The sequence below is a fragment of the Anas acuta genome, chromosome 2 (assembly GCF_963932015.1).
Source record: "Anas acuta chromosome 2, bAnaAcu1.1, whole genome shotgun sequence".
Classification (NCBI taxonomy): Eukaryota; Metazoa; Chordata; class Aves; order Anseriformes; family Anatidae; genus Anas; species Anas acuta.
Window position 1 is genome coordinate 34633379 of NC_088980.1, and position 13750 is coordinate 34647128.

The following is a 13750-nucleotide window of genomic DNA, read 5'->3' on the forward strand; positions in this document are numbered from 1 at the left end:
TTTCCTTTTTTTTTTTTTTTCTGACTGGTTGGAGGCTTAGTCTAGACATAGGTACAAGTTAAAAGCAAAATTACAATTGTGGCTACCTGGGGCCATGCGGGGTTGTTGTGGCAGCAAATGTCCAAATTGTCTTTCTCCCATCTTTTGTGGGTGGTTCTCAAATGTAATGAATGATAAAAGAATGACCCAAAAGTCACGATGGCAGCTTTACAGAAACAGAAGATTTCTCTGTAAGACTACTTGTCCTCACTTTCAAGTGTGTTTGCTCTCTCTGACCCATGGAAATACTGAGTTTTGATTAAAAAGAGGAAATAGGGAAGTTGACACTATAAACTTTGACTTGGTTTAAAATGGAAAAAAAAAAAAGTATTTTGAAGAATATTTTGCTGCTTGAATGCTGACTAAAACTAGACTGACCTTTCTCTGGGAAATTCAAACAAACAAAAAATAATAATAAAATAAAAGGGAAGAAACAAAAAATAAAACAGCAAACTTCAGAAATTCCCTCCAGAAGGGATTTTTTTTTAAAGGTAGCAATTATAAAACTATTAAAAATGTCTCTCTTCAAGGCTTTCAGGAGGAAGAATTGCTGGAGAAGTACAGACTCCGATACCCACGAGTCACTTCTCCTCTTCCTACTGTGGGACCCCATCCTGCCCTTGGACCCTGGCAGCCTGTGGCCATGAGTTTTTTTTTGCTCACATTCCAAGTCTGGGAAAACTGAAGCTTTTTCAGCCCGCAGTTTTAATGACTGCTCGGCTTATCAGAGTGAATGGAGAGGGTGACCTGGCAGGAAAGCAGCTGGTGCCCTGCTGGATCCCCTGCAAGGTGAGTGAAAATCACCATCCGTTTTGCTGAACAGGCCGTTTTCAATGAAAAATTGTTATGTTGGATTTTTATTTTTATTTTTTTTATTTTTTTCCCTGTAGGATTTTAGTGCTGGTTTTCCATGTTCCTCCCCTCCCTGCTGGCTGGCATCCTGCACAGCCTGAGTCCCATGGACAGCAAGGTCTCCTGCCTGGTGGACCCAGGTGGGACTGGGAGCCTGGGGTTGTGAAGTGCTCATCCTGCAGTGTTCGGGAGTCACTGCACCAGCATTTCCAGGCAAAAATAATTTTGGTAATGGACATGGAGATTGCTCAAATGTTCTGTTTTTTGAATAGTGAAAACTTTTCAGTTCCGGAGTAATTTTGGAGGGAGTAAAATCCACCTTTTTCTCAACGAAAGGAGATATATTTAATGAATAATTTAATGGAACTGAGAATTGGATGGCCAAAAAAAAGTAAAACCAAAAGAGTTTGGATTAAAATTGTGTTCAAAAGATCATGTGGAGGAGGAGGAGTGGATATATCTTTTACAAAACAGACTATGAATCTTTAAAGCAAACCTTTGTTTTTGCTGCAGCCAAGGTTGTATCTCAATAATATTGCCTCACATTGAGGTTTAATAGGATTTAGATGTTATCTATACTGGGATTTCTGCTGTCAGTTTTAAGCTGAAGTAAACCATATTTGTGCAAGCTTTATTTAGCATTAACACTTTTTTTTTTTTTTTCTTTAATTTATACTAGGTACTCTATTAGCGCTGCTACATCAATATAGTAAAAAACAAACAAACAAACAAAAACCCTTTGCAAGTAAGAAGTCATTTGAATAGGAATCCCAGAGATACTCAGAGATAGCTTTAGCTGGAAACATTTATTGCTGCTGTTGACTGTGTCATCTTTAAAAGGAATGAGAGACTGCACGATGAAATGCTTGGGATCACTTAGTGCTGTGCCACAATTCTCAAAATAGGATTTGAACCCTGCTGCTGTCCAGAAATCCTCCTGGCAGTTCCAGTGTGTGGCGTTCTGCATATCGCACTGGGTGCTGTTAGGGGGAGTTTTACCCCCAAAATGGAAAGCACAGTAGGGGCCCAAATGGCACCAGCATATCCCCTGCTTCAGTCATGCAGGGGCAATTGGTTGACCCTAAAAGTAATTATTCTCAATGTTTCTAATGTGCTTCATGTTCTGTGAACGGGCAGTGTTGCAAAGTACAACTAAAGCTAAAAAGACTCATGGTGCTAAAACACATTACCTCTCACATAGGCACAACACCAACATTATTGTGGCACACTTGAGAAAAATCAACAGTATTATTAAAAATATGCTGCTCATAGGAACTGCTAACTTATGTGATAGGCTAGGTGTATATTAAATTAATTGATTGTACAAATTAGCCATTTTATGAATAATATTAAAAGGAGTATGAGACTAAGCGAATTAAAGAATGCTCCATTTCTAGTGATATTTATAATTCTGAAGCAGAAGGGCTGGTGACATCATTATTGTTGGAACCCTTCCTGAAGTAGTTCTGCTTTGGAGGGGTAGCAGTCTAGCATATTGTAGATAGTTAAGGAATTTCCTGCTCCTTTATCAGCCATCTTGAAGTGCAGATTTAGATCTGTCTGGGGAAAAAGACTGGAATAGGTCAGATCAGCTGGGAATCGATAAAAAGGGAAAGAGTTCTAGTAGCCTAGCAAAAAGGAAAATCGTCACCTTGAGGAAAAGGAACCTAATCATAAAGTCTCAGCTAAGGCAGGAATGCTCATGCACAAATGTGGAAGCAGAGGAGGTTTCAGAAGAATTACCCAAGGGTGAAGGAAATAAGCATATGAGTTATTAACATTAAATACTCTCTTCTGGATCAGACATTCAAGTAGCTATATTTTTAAATAATAATTGAAAAAATATGGCTCATAAAAATTAGTGAAGTTGCTTGTGAACAATGTTGAGATCCATCTGATTTATATTGTTTGCTTAATTTTGTTGTATTAATTAGTTGGTAATAGTCTGCTAACGCAAATAACAAGACACTTGCTGGGAATAAAGCATATTTTCAACCTGTAAGCTGATAGACATCATTTAGTCACTAAGATCAAGTCAATCTAGGCAGCTAGGAGTGTTTAACATTTGGGTGTTTGAGACCAAAGCCTACACTGAGGGTAATAGCATTACTCTGCATAAAAAGTAAGTCTGTTGCAGGAATCTACTCAGATAGCTCAGAAGGAGGTGAGGGAGGCTCCCTGCTACCAAAACCTTGCCACATAAACCCACTACAGGAGATCAGGCAGTGAAGGGAAAAATAGGAGTTAGTACAAATGCTTAATTTCTCACCTGAAACGTCTCACTCTGATGATGCCGAACAACACTGGACATGGCAAAAGTTCTGTTCTGAGCCCCTGAACTGTGATTTAGGTTTTAGACATTACCATTAATTATTGAAACTCAGAAGGCTGCAAAAACATCTTGATTCATTGGCAAACTGACAAACATATGGTGTGTTTTGCAAACCTCTAGGTTTCTGTTCAGAGGAGGAGAACATTAATTGCATACAAATCCTACCGGGAGTTCTGAAACCAGCCATCATTAACATTGTTAGACATCGTCTCTGGGAAGTTCAGTGCATTTTAAAATCTGAGTGAAAAATTAACAGCTTTTGTAAAACTTTTGAGAAGGAAAGTGCTGAAGTGTAATAAACTCAAAAGAAGAGCATCAAAGTATCTGAAGCTCTTCTCTATCTGGTGTTGGTGCATCAAACAGCTTTGCTGGTCGATTGATAGCCTGGTTGGCAGATTAATATTTGTTAGCACTGGGAAACTGGAATCAGAGTCTGTTGCATGTTGCTCATGACCTCCAACCAACTCTACTTAGGCCATTTGATTGCCACATTGACATATGAAATCCTATGAATGTCAAGACTTGATAACTAGATTTACCTAGCACAGAGCTTAATTGACATTGGCAGTGGGCCTTAGATAAAGGAGGTTGTACTGTCATTATGGACACAACCCAGAAAGCCCCACCAGCAAATGCTGCAATGCATCATGTAAAAAATTAAGCACCCTCTTTTTCATCTAGGTTGTAGCATGGCTGATCTCTCTAGCTCTTCTCCCTGTGCTGTTAAAAACCATGCATCATATTTATGTCACGCAAGTGCAGCAGTGCTCTGGGATCTACAGTTGTTGTTGCTACGGTCAGCACAGTGTTTGCCTAAACCAGAGATACATGAAGGATCACCTTGTTTAATGACCACTTTTTGACCAAAGTAGTGGCTCTTCTACTTGTCCTCTTCAGATTTTCTGCTTGCTGTCTCCCATATCTTGAAAGCACCATCTCATCGCCTGAAGACCTGATGAAGAAGCATGCTGTCTTTATGACTGTGGATGGGTACACAGATATTGCAGTACAGATAAACAGGAGGGACAAGTTCATATGGGCTGATGCGTTTTGAGTAAGGGCTGCAGGATCCTCATGTCTGGTGACTTACCCTGCACTTGTATTAAAGAGGCTGGTAGAGCACTCAACACAGACCAAAACTTGAAGGAAGGTTATTCTGTTGTGCTGTGAATTCAAAACCTGGAGTGACAGGACATGTGAGTACCCCATCTCAAAGCAAGGTCCAGCTGAGATGCCTATGAGCTTGTCCTGTAGCCCCAGGGTGCAGAGCAGAGACTAGATCTGCAAATGAAGTCTCTAGGACACAGCACAGAAAAATCCCAGGCCATCTTGTGACACAGGGATGGAGAAGGACTCATGCCCTTCACCAGGTCATTCCCCCACATCAATGCTTGTTATTCCTTTCCCACTTTTAAATACCTTCAGTGATTCCTCTCTTTCAGAAGGGTTAAATTCCACATTGTTTAGCAACTTGCATACAGCCTTAACAATTTCCTTGCTAAGGGCTATCACTGCTCTATTCAAGCCTCATATTTCAGTGCCAGTGGTCAAACTCCAGAAGCAAAGCAAATCTCATTGTACTTATGTGTGCACCCTCGAGAGCACTCTTCTGCAGCAGTCTTTGAAGCCGAGACTGCTGGGTGGATTTTCTTGCTTTCATCTTCCATCTCACATTCTTCATGTGTGTAAAATAGTTTAAAACTGAGCCCCAGTGTGCTTATAAAATGCCAGGTCATTGACAATTGTAGCGCTCATTTGCTGTGGTCAATTTAGTACTAATAAGCTGAAACTGTTCTGCAGGGATTCTTCTACATGGAACATAAACTCCTTTTCCCTCACTTAAGAACACTTTCCTATAAAATGATTGCAACCTAATAGTTTTCCTCCCCATTTTAGTAACCAGTCTCAGTCTCTATTAGTGCTATTTCCCCCAGCAGCTTTCCCTATAAGCTCTATTTCAAGGCACCGAATCAATGATTACACGGTGTGCAGTCCATTGAACTGTCCATCCTGGGAACCCAGCATGTAATACAATCTCTAATATCCTAGTGCCATAGTAAAAGTAGAATTTACTGCAGAAGTCTAAATTCAATGTTCAGACTCATTTTTTTTCCTTTTTCTTTCATTTCATCCAGATATTTTAAAACAGGTGGGACATCTTCTCAGGTGTCTCTCAGAAACACTGAGTCTGCACGTGGGCTTCCTGACCCTGTGCAAATGCAATAGCAGCAGCAAAAAGGAGGTTTCACACCCTCTTCAAGCCATTACTCACTCAGCTCTGAGGACTGCGATTTGCATATATTAATCAACACTGGTCACTTCATCTCTTTCCATTTTTCCTTGTCCTGTCCCCATAACCAGTTGATTTTCTGAATTCATTTTTTGTTGTCTTTTCCGGCTCTTTTCTCCTTTTGCTATTCTAGTGTTTTCTGATTCTTCATATTTCAGTAAGTTACTCTTCCCTATACTGTACACTGAATCTCTTAAGAGGATATTCTCTGTGCTTATTCCTATACTGACTTGGGGTTCTGTTGAAATCTGTAATAAAATATTTAAACAGTATTGTAAACAAACCCCAGACAAGCAGAAATAAATGCAATTAATTCCCTATCTCAATCCGGTACGCTGTTTGTACAAGGCATTACTTTCTTCTCTGAGCAAGATGCCTGGCTGTGCAACTTCATATACTGTACTGTCAGTACTATATGTATTTTCACCAACTGCTGGCCAGATTTCCTTAGTCATATATCGTGCATATATTGTGCACATGTGAAGTCACAGCTCAGTGGGGCTGGAACCTCTGCTTTAGTGGCATTATTATCAATAATTCAGTGAAAAGCCTTCTCGCAATGAAGTTACCTTGTCTGATCTCTCTTTTACAGCATAAGTGGAGTCTCTTGTCTACTTATATTCCATGAAGAGAACTATATCATTCCCTGATAAAATGACTCTTGTAGTTGTATCCCCAATAAATTGCCTGTGTGACATCATTAACTTCCCGCATATTCTGTGTGGTCATAAATAAGCAGCACTTCCACATGAAAAATGGAGGAAGCACCATCTTTCTGACAGGCTATGCATTGTTATGAATTAAAACAGAACAAAACAAAACAGGACTTATTAATTTTATATTAATTAAACTAGTATTTTAACAATAACATTTTTGTCCCTATGTTTTCCTCGGCAGTAATCAGATTCCTTCATTGTGATAAACTGCCCGGCCTTCGGCCTCATAGCTTATCCACTTGGGAATTGAATTATTGCTTCATAAAACAGAGGGCTGATTATATAATCACTTAATTAAATGTTGTACTCAGTCATTGCTGAGCTATTCCTGAAATGCATTTGGCATCTGTACTCACTAGGCAAATTTAAACATTGGAAGAATTATTTTTTTCAGATGTACGTCTTAAGGGTTATTATTTCCAGTGTTCCTTTGTCTGTGTGGTCTGGTTATTTTCCATGTGTCAAGCTCACTCCTAATCACAAAGGAGATGAAATGCTCTTTGTGTTCCTATCTGACTTGCAGATTGCAGTCAGATTCTTGCTGTTATCATTTTGGAAGCATTTTTCTTGCTTCTGTCTGCAACAGCATTCAGAGGGAAAGAGCCCTCAGTAACCTATTGAGCAACTCTGTTCTGAGCAGGTACCTGGGACCTTACCAGAGACCACTGAAATTGCCATCAGGAATGCATCAGACCCCAGGAAGGAAAAATACAGAATTTTCCACAGCCCCAGGCGAATTCCCTCTTGCAGACAAGCACCAGAGACATGCTGGAGGCTGTGCAAGGCACCAGGCTGTGTCTGAGACAAACCCTTTGGTTTTGCTGAGCCCAGGCAGTGCCCAGACCTGGCTCTTTATGTGACTTTTCAGTTCCCTTGGCAGCAATAAATACCAATGCCAGCATGTGTTTGTAAGGTATGGTCCAGCTAGTGTAGATCTCAGGACCACAGAGGTCACAGAGGACCCTGAGATGTCCTGCAGCCTTGCCCAGAGCTTTGCTCTGGAAGGCTATATGGGTTTCACCTATGGGAACTCACTGCCAGGGAGGGCAAGTAAAGTGCTGGCCATGGGATCATGCTTCTAAATTACATGAACATGCACAGACCAGACAAGCTCAATTGTGAGGAAAAAGAAATGAACATACTTGCATAAAAACTTTTAATTTTGCTACTTCATTTGGCAATTTCTTCAGGTAGTAGTTACAGTGAAGCAAAGCTGCTTCAATATCTTCATCTTTTCTGTTCCTGTCTCCACCACACTCAAGAGTTGCCCCTTACTTTTGAGCATGGTTTGGTCACAGGGTAATGTGGCCACATGCCCTGCCCATATAGTACGGATGCATAACTCCACCAGAGCAGGACAGTGGACAAGGAGAGCCACTGACAATCAATGCTTCTTGCAGGGAAGTCCCATAGTCCTGCCAGGGATGGTTCAGTTCATTTTCCTTAAGATCTATTCCTGAACCCAGCTGTCAGTTCATTTTCTGCTACCAGGGGAGAGATGTTCGTCTACATTTGCAAGGATTTTCTTTCTGTCCTTTTCCAGTTTGGTCTTTGCCTTGTGATCCAGCCTATGAATTGAGCTGCACAGACTAGAAAACCTTACCTCTATTCATCATCAGAGTCCCACATTAGTGTACATAACTTCAGGGTCTCAGTCTCCTGCTGGCTTTAATAGGACTCTGTTAATATCTACGGGAGCAAGATCAGATCAGTGCAAGGAACTAGGGCAGAAAGCAGAGGCTGACTTCAACATCAGTTATTTTGCTGGCAGAAAGAGAACACAAGAATATTTGCTCTTTCTGTTCCCATTGCTCTTAGGAACAGGGAGACCTAGGACAGAAAGGCATTAAAATCATTTATTCAGAAATGAAACCTTCCTTTTACTTGTTCATTTTCCTTAACAATAGGCAGGTACAGACATTGAAATTGCACGATCTCATTCCTGAATTAGAATCAGTATTCCTCTCTGTTTCTTAATTTAAGGATTTTATTTTTTTTTTCCTGAATTGCAAGACTTTGTGGCTGAGTGGATGAACTCTCTTTTCATCAAGCAGAATCAGTCATGTTTTGGCTCAGCATTGTATATTTTCAAATATCTTTTCCCCTTGATCTTGTTTAATTATTTCCACAGGATTAACTACTTTCTAATGTGTGTCACTTTCCTCTGCAGGAAGCTCTGTGCCGGGTAGTATGTCTTCTCTTATTATGCATTTGCTTGGAATATAAATTGCTTTTCAATCAAATCTTTGCATTTCTAACAACATCTTCTGTATTGCAGCAGGTGCTTTCCCTAGCGGTTACTTATATGGACTCTAATGGCATGTCATCTGTCTATGCAGCCACTTCTCTGCCAAATATGTAATAGAGGAATTTTCTACTCACAGAAGCTTCCGGCAAATTTGGTTCTTTAAAGGCTGAGTTTTTCATGTATTTCTACATAGCTCATTTCACTGGGCTTAAATAAACTAAATTAGGATGGTTTAAAAACGCCTGGAAGCCTGATCTCATATCAAACCGCATCCCTTCCTTTTCTTCAACTTGGCTTCTTTAGAAGGTCAAGAACTACATTTTTTTCTCTCATCTTTAAAACTCTGATAGTTTAAGATGCAGGAGATTAAACCAAAATAACTACCTTTTCACACAGAAAATAGTTAAACTGCACAACTCTTAACTGTGGGCTATGGAGGACAGGAGTGTGGACAGGTTGAAAACAAAAATAAACAGATGTCTGAAGAACAGATCCAGTCGTGGCTTTTAAATACAGTAGGTATAGTCTCTGGTTCAGTGAGAACCCAGTGTCCTGCTGGCTGATAGCAGGGGACAAGGAACTGCTCTGACCCTGCCTTGAGCCTTGGGCCCTGCAGGCCTCTGTGGCCTGCTCTTCAGATCAGGATCCTGGGCTGCGTGGTCCTTGAGGATGCTGATTCAATATAGCCCAGGCTACCAGCCTGAGAAAACTAATGACTGGAAAAAAATATGTGGGGAAACCGCATGAGCGAACAGTGGCACATACAGCAGGTGCAGCCTGGACACCAGGTTTCTGTTCTGCCAAAGAAAAGCTGCAGCCTCAGTGGAGAAAATGTGGCTGCTGAGTGTAAGCAGAGCTCTGCTCTCCTCCAAACAAAACCAGGTGCAGTACTGAGGGCACTGCTGTACAAGATGAGTGAGTGATGTGTCTGCTGTTGGACTACTTCTGTCATTGACTTGACTTTCCTTGATTTGGGGACATAAACTTACTGGTCCTTCAGTTAATCAAGGCGGGCCAATCATTATGACAGCGCTGAGGTCATGGACTCTGTGATGGTTTATTTGTATGATCAGATGCAATGGGATAACTGCACGCTATGTGCAGGGTAAAATCCATTTCCTCACCAGCAAACAAGGGTCCACAGTTCCTTGAAATTCCAAAGTGATCCTGTTAAGAACATTGCCTTTTGTAGATTTTTGCTAAATGACATTATTTTTCTCAATTGGGACTGCTTCTGATCCTGAAGCATGCCTGAAAAGACAACAGCAAAAAAGAAAGCAGAAGATTCTAGAGAGGGTAAGAGTAAGGCTGAGGGAGGAATAGAAATAATAAAATAATGGAGCTGCAAGTGCCTGTATGCTTCTTGTAGCATCTCCTGTGCAAGAAACAGAGTGAAAGAGGCTGTTTGTTTGTGGCATACGATGACAGCAATGATTATAGCCTTCTTTTCACTCCAGTGCCGTATCTGCTATGTCCAGTAAAATGCTTCTAAAATAGACTTGGGATTTTAGACAGGATTTTAGCTGCCACAGATAAATTAGTGAATGGGAAGAAAAAGCATTGTTTCTCTGTAGCATTAGATATGGTATTTTTAAGCCAAATGTATTAGAGGAACAAATAATTGCTATTCACATTGGGACTTAACTAAAGCTAGTTGCAGAGAAAAAGTTCTCAGCCCATGTGGAGCACCAGCAGCTCTCTCCCTATGTAGACCCCAGAAGACTGAGTCTGCTCATACCCATAGTAGTCTCTAGGCTCTGACCTTTAGCTGTTGCCCAAGGCAGTCTAAAAAGCGAGGACAACATTCATCCAGGGGGTCCTCTAACCTTCCCCACCACTTCCTATATGAGCAGAGAGCAATGAAGATCATCCACTGCACATACTGACCAAAAGGCAGACAGGACTGAGATAAGCCACCTGCATGCCTGAGGGAAAGGGCATAATAAATAAAGCCTTTGAGGACATAATATAAGCCCCAACTACTGAAACATGGGAATTACTGGGAAAAAAAAATCATACTGTGGGCAAGGTTTGGGTTTGATTATACTTTACTGCTGCCAGGCTGATTTCTGCTGGGTTGAATTTCCTACTGCTTGAAATTTATGCTTACATACTGCATTTTTACTTGGCTCTAAGGTATAAGGAACTAGGGCTGAGGCTCTTAACAATAAAAATGAGAGAGAGATATAAAGACATTGGCTTTATTTATTCTTTTACCAAACTTAGACTTTTCTGCTCTGGATCTGCTTTTTTTCATACTCATGTATTTCATAAATAACTCCACTTTGTCTTAATGGAATTAAATAAATACAATATGTCTCAGAAAAATCATTTAGAATAACTCTTTTCTTCTACTTCACTGTTATCTCTTGGGACAGTGACTTCTAAAGATTTTAATGCGCTGTAACACAACACAGTATGACGGGACACTTGTAAAACAAAGGTTCTTCTTAGTTCAAAGACAGAAGTTCTTGCACCTAAGGACCAGATGGATGTTACCACTTACCTGCAGCTTTATTTTATAATGCCTGTTATTTCAAATATGTGATCTTAAAAGAAAAAAGAAAAAAAAAAAAAACACAAGCAAACAAACAAACAAGCAAACAACAACAACAACAACAAAAAACAGAAAATAGAAGAGAAAAGAAAATAGAAGAGAAAAAAGGAAGAAAAAAAGAAGAGGAAAGGAAAGGGGAAAAGAGAAAAGAGAAGAAAAAAGAGAAAGAAAGGAAATAAATGTATAAATCCAGTGTAAAGGAGGAAAAAGGCAATTCTAAAAAAGCCCAGGTGATGGAGCTACTTCATTGTCAGTGAGCACAGAGCTGTCGAGGATCTTTGCAGAAAAGAATCGTCAGCAGCAGAAGTCCCCAAATACCTCTGCCAGCACATCCTATAGTTCCTTTTTCCTGACTAAAGAGCACAAATCAGTGTGCACAACTTTCTGCAGGTCTTTTCCAGGCAAAAGTTCGACACTTTGGTGTTATGTTCTCTCTCTCCCTTCCAGAAAAAAATCTATTTACCTCTGCTTTTACCTATAGCTCCCTAATTAACTATATGCAGTATACTATCATAAGCGTTTTGTTACACATGCTGTAATGATGACTTCAGAACTGCATCAGAAATTTTCCCAGCAGCCACTTTTAATATTTTTGGTGCAAAGAGGAAGCTATAATTTTGCTTTTCTTTTTAACATACAAAAGCACTAAGATGTGTGAAAATGTTTTGAATTATGCTCTAAAAGACTTTGTATTAGGATGCTAAGATAAATCTTTCCTCAAAATAATCCTATTTCTGCAATGTTAGGAAGCAATGATAAGAAAATGTGGTTGGCTACTCTCACTGCAAATTTCCTCAGTTTTAGACTTTCAAAAAGCCCACCTACCTGTCTCTGCTTATAAATGTAGCTACCATGAGCTGCAGGCTCTGTTCCCATCATGAGTTAACTGCAGACATCCCTGGTGAACCAAAGCAGATTAAATCCTTGGCACTCCCTTTAGAAAACACTGCTGAGCAGTTAGTGAATTTCTAAATATTTTGTGTTTGCTGTGGACCAGGAGAAACCGGGTCTTGGAATCTTCTACTGAAGCACAACAGACACCCAGCCCTGCTCTCTGCCTGGGCTTTTGCCCCAGTTTGTTGCAGCAGGTGCATTATTACAGGCATCATTTTGTTGATCAGCCTCACCTAGCATTCACCTGCAGCCTGAGCAAATGCCCATAATGCTCCAGCAAGCTCCTCCCCAGTGAGGTCTGGCATTGACTTCCCTTTGAGAAACCCAAAATGGGTCTCACACACTGAACTTTACAAGGCTGGATTCAGTGGTGCCTGGGTTCAAACCATCCTATCTTTTGTTCTGTGTTCGTGAACAAGAAGGACTGCATGAAATACGGGTAGAGACAGCCTCATTTGTGGAGAGGTTGCCACTCGGGGACTGAAGAGTCCTGTGGTTTATCTGCCACTCCTCTTCTGCCTGACAGCACGCCTTGGCCAGGTCACTTCGTTGTGCAGTACCTTTAATCCCCCTCATGTTTCATACCAAGGTCGGGTAGAGCATCTGATGGCCTTTTACTCTGAGGGCTTGTTCTCATACCGTGTGCTACTAAAATATCTGACAAATCTGCACTCCATTGTCAGGGGAACATCCGACTACTATTGTTATGTGCACATATTTATATATATTTATTACGTTTGCATTTAATATTAGTTCAATTTCTATTATATTGCTTTTCAAAGAAAATTGAAATACATTTGAAATTAATACCATTAGTACCAGAGGCTAACAACACGGTGTTGCATACGGATGTAGTTATGAAATTTCCTTAGTTCATATAAGGTGAAGGTTAATTTTAGACTGCAGTAAGAGCATTGGAGCCATTAAAATAGTATGGAAGAATGCTACCAGATGAGAAATTGTTTGAAATAAATTAAAACCATGATTTCAGTCATGTTTTTCTGGAGTACTTTGATACTAGACAATTTTTCTTGCCTGTAGTCCTGTCAGAGATTTTCATAGCAATCATGCTCATTTCCAAGGCAATCATTCTTTCTTATATTATTAATAAGGACTGTTTCTCAAGGTATGTGAATATACTGTACATAAGTAAAATAAATCTGATCCTCTAAAAACCCCTTCAATTTTGTTTTTCTCTTGTATTGGTATAACTACTGATAATCCATGATATTATAATGGTGGTACAAACACAACATGCTGTATTTTGACACTTCTTGATGTGTTTCTTCATTCCCCTCTGAGGTTTATTATGTCACTGTCAAAATAGCTACTGGTATGAAATTTTATGACTTGTGTGGCAAAGGATGTGGTGCCACAGAGATGAACAAAGAATGGGTCAGCTCAAAGATAATCCATCTTCTCTGCTCTGGTCTGCACCCCCCCTTCCTCCTCTCCTTGGCAAACTCTGAGGCTGTGCCGCAGAGCTGCAGGAATTGGGGTTGCATTAATGCTGTGCTAGATGCCTTCATTCACTGTTCATCCTTGTGAGGATACTCCCGATGCAGCTGTGATTCTCTGATCTAATTTAGCAGGGTCAGTGTATAAGAAACTGTGAAAAATAAAGGTAGCTTATATTTTGTGTTCTAACTTTTGTTTGTTTGTTTGTTTTTGAAAATGAGAGAGAGTTCCCTCTGATTTAAAAAGGATTGGTGGATGTTCAGTGCTTTTTAAACCAAACTGTGGGGTCATCTGCCTGTATTTCCTAGTTACTGAGAGAATAAAAAAGGCTATTTTTATCACCTCTATAGAAGTAAAAGTCATC

At 40.1% G+C, this 13750-nt stretch overlaps 2 long non-coding RNA genes across 3 annotated transcripts in view; one reads left to right on the forward strand and one right to left on the reverse strand.

Annotated features, from left to right (window-relative positions):
* The first annotated feature begins 450 nt into the window (after positions 1-450).
* The window catches only part of LOC137852463 (uncharacterized), a 33019-nt gene continuing 19719 nt past the window's right edge, over positions 451-13750 (forward strand). Inside the window, exon 1 of one of the 2 annotated variants that reach the window (XR_011093850.1) lies at positions 451-828. This is a non-coding gene — a long non-coding RNA (uncharacterized lncRNA). The remainder of the gene's footprint in view (positions 829-13750) is intronic. The other variant, XR_011093851.1, reaches the window with a different exon arrangement.
* On the reverse strand, positions 8897-12099 carry LOC137852464 (uncharacterized). Its single transcript, XR_011093852.1, has 2 exons — positions 11860-12099; positions 8897-9728 (listed from the first exon to the last, which is right to left on the reverse strand). It is a non-coding gene; the product is annotated as an uncharacterized lncRNA (long non-coding RNA).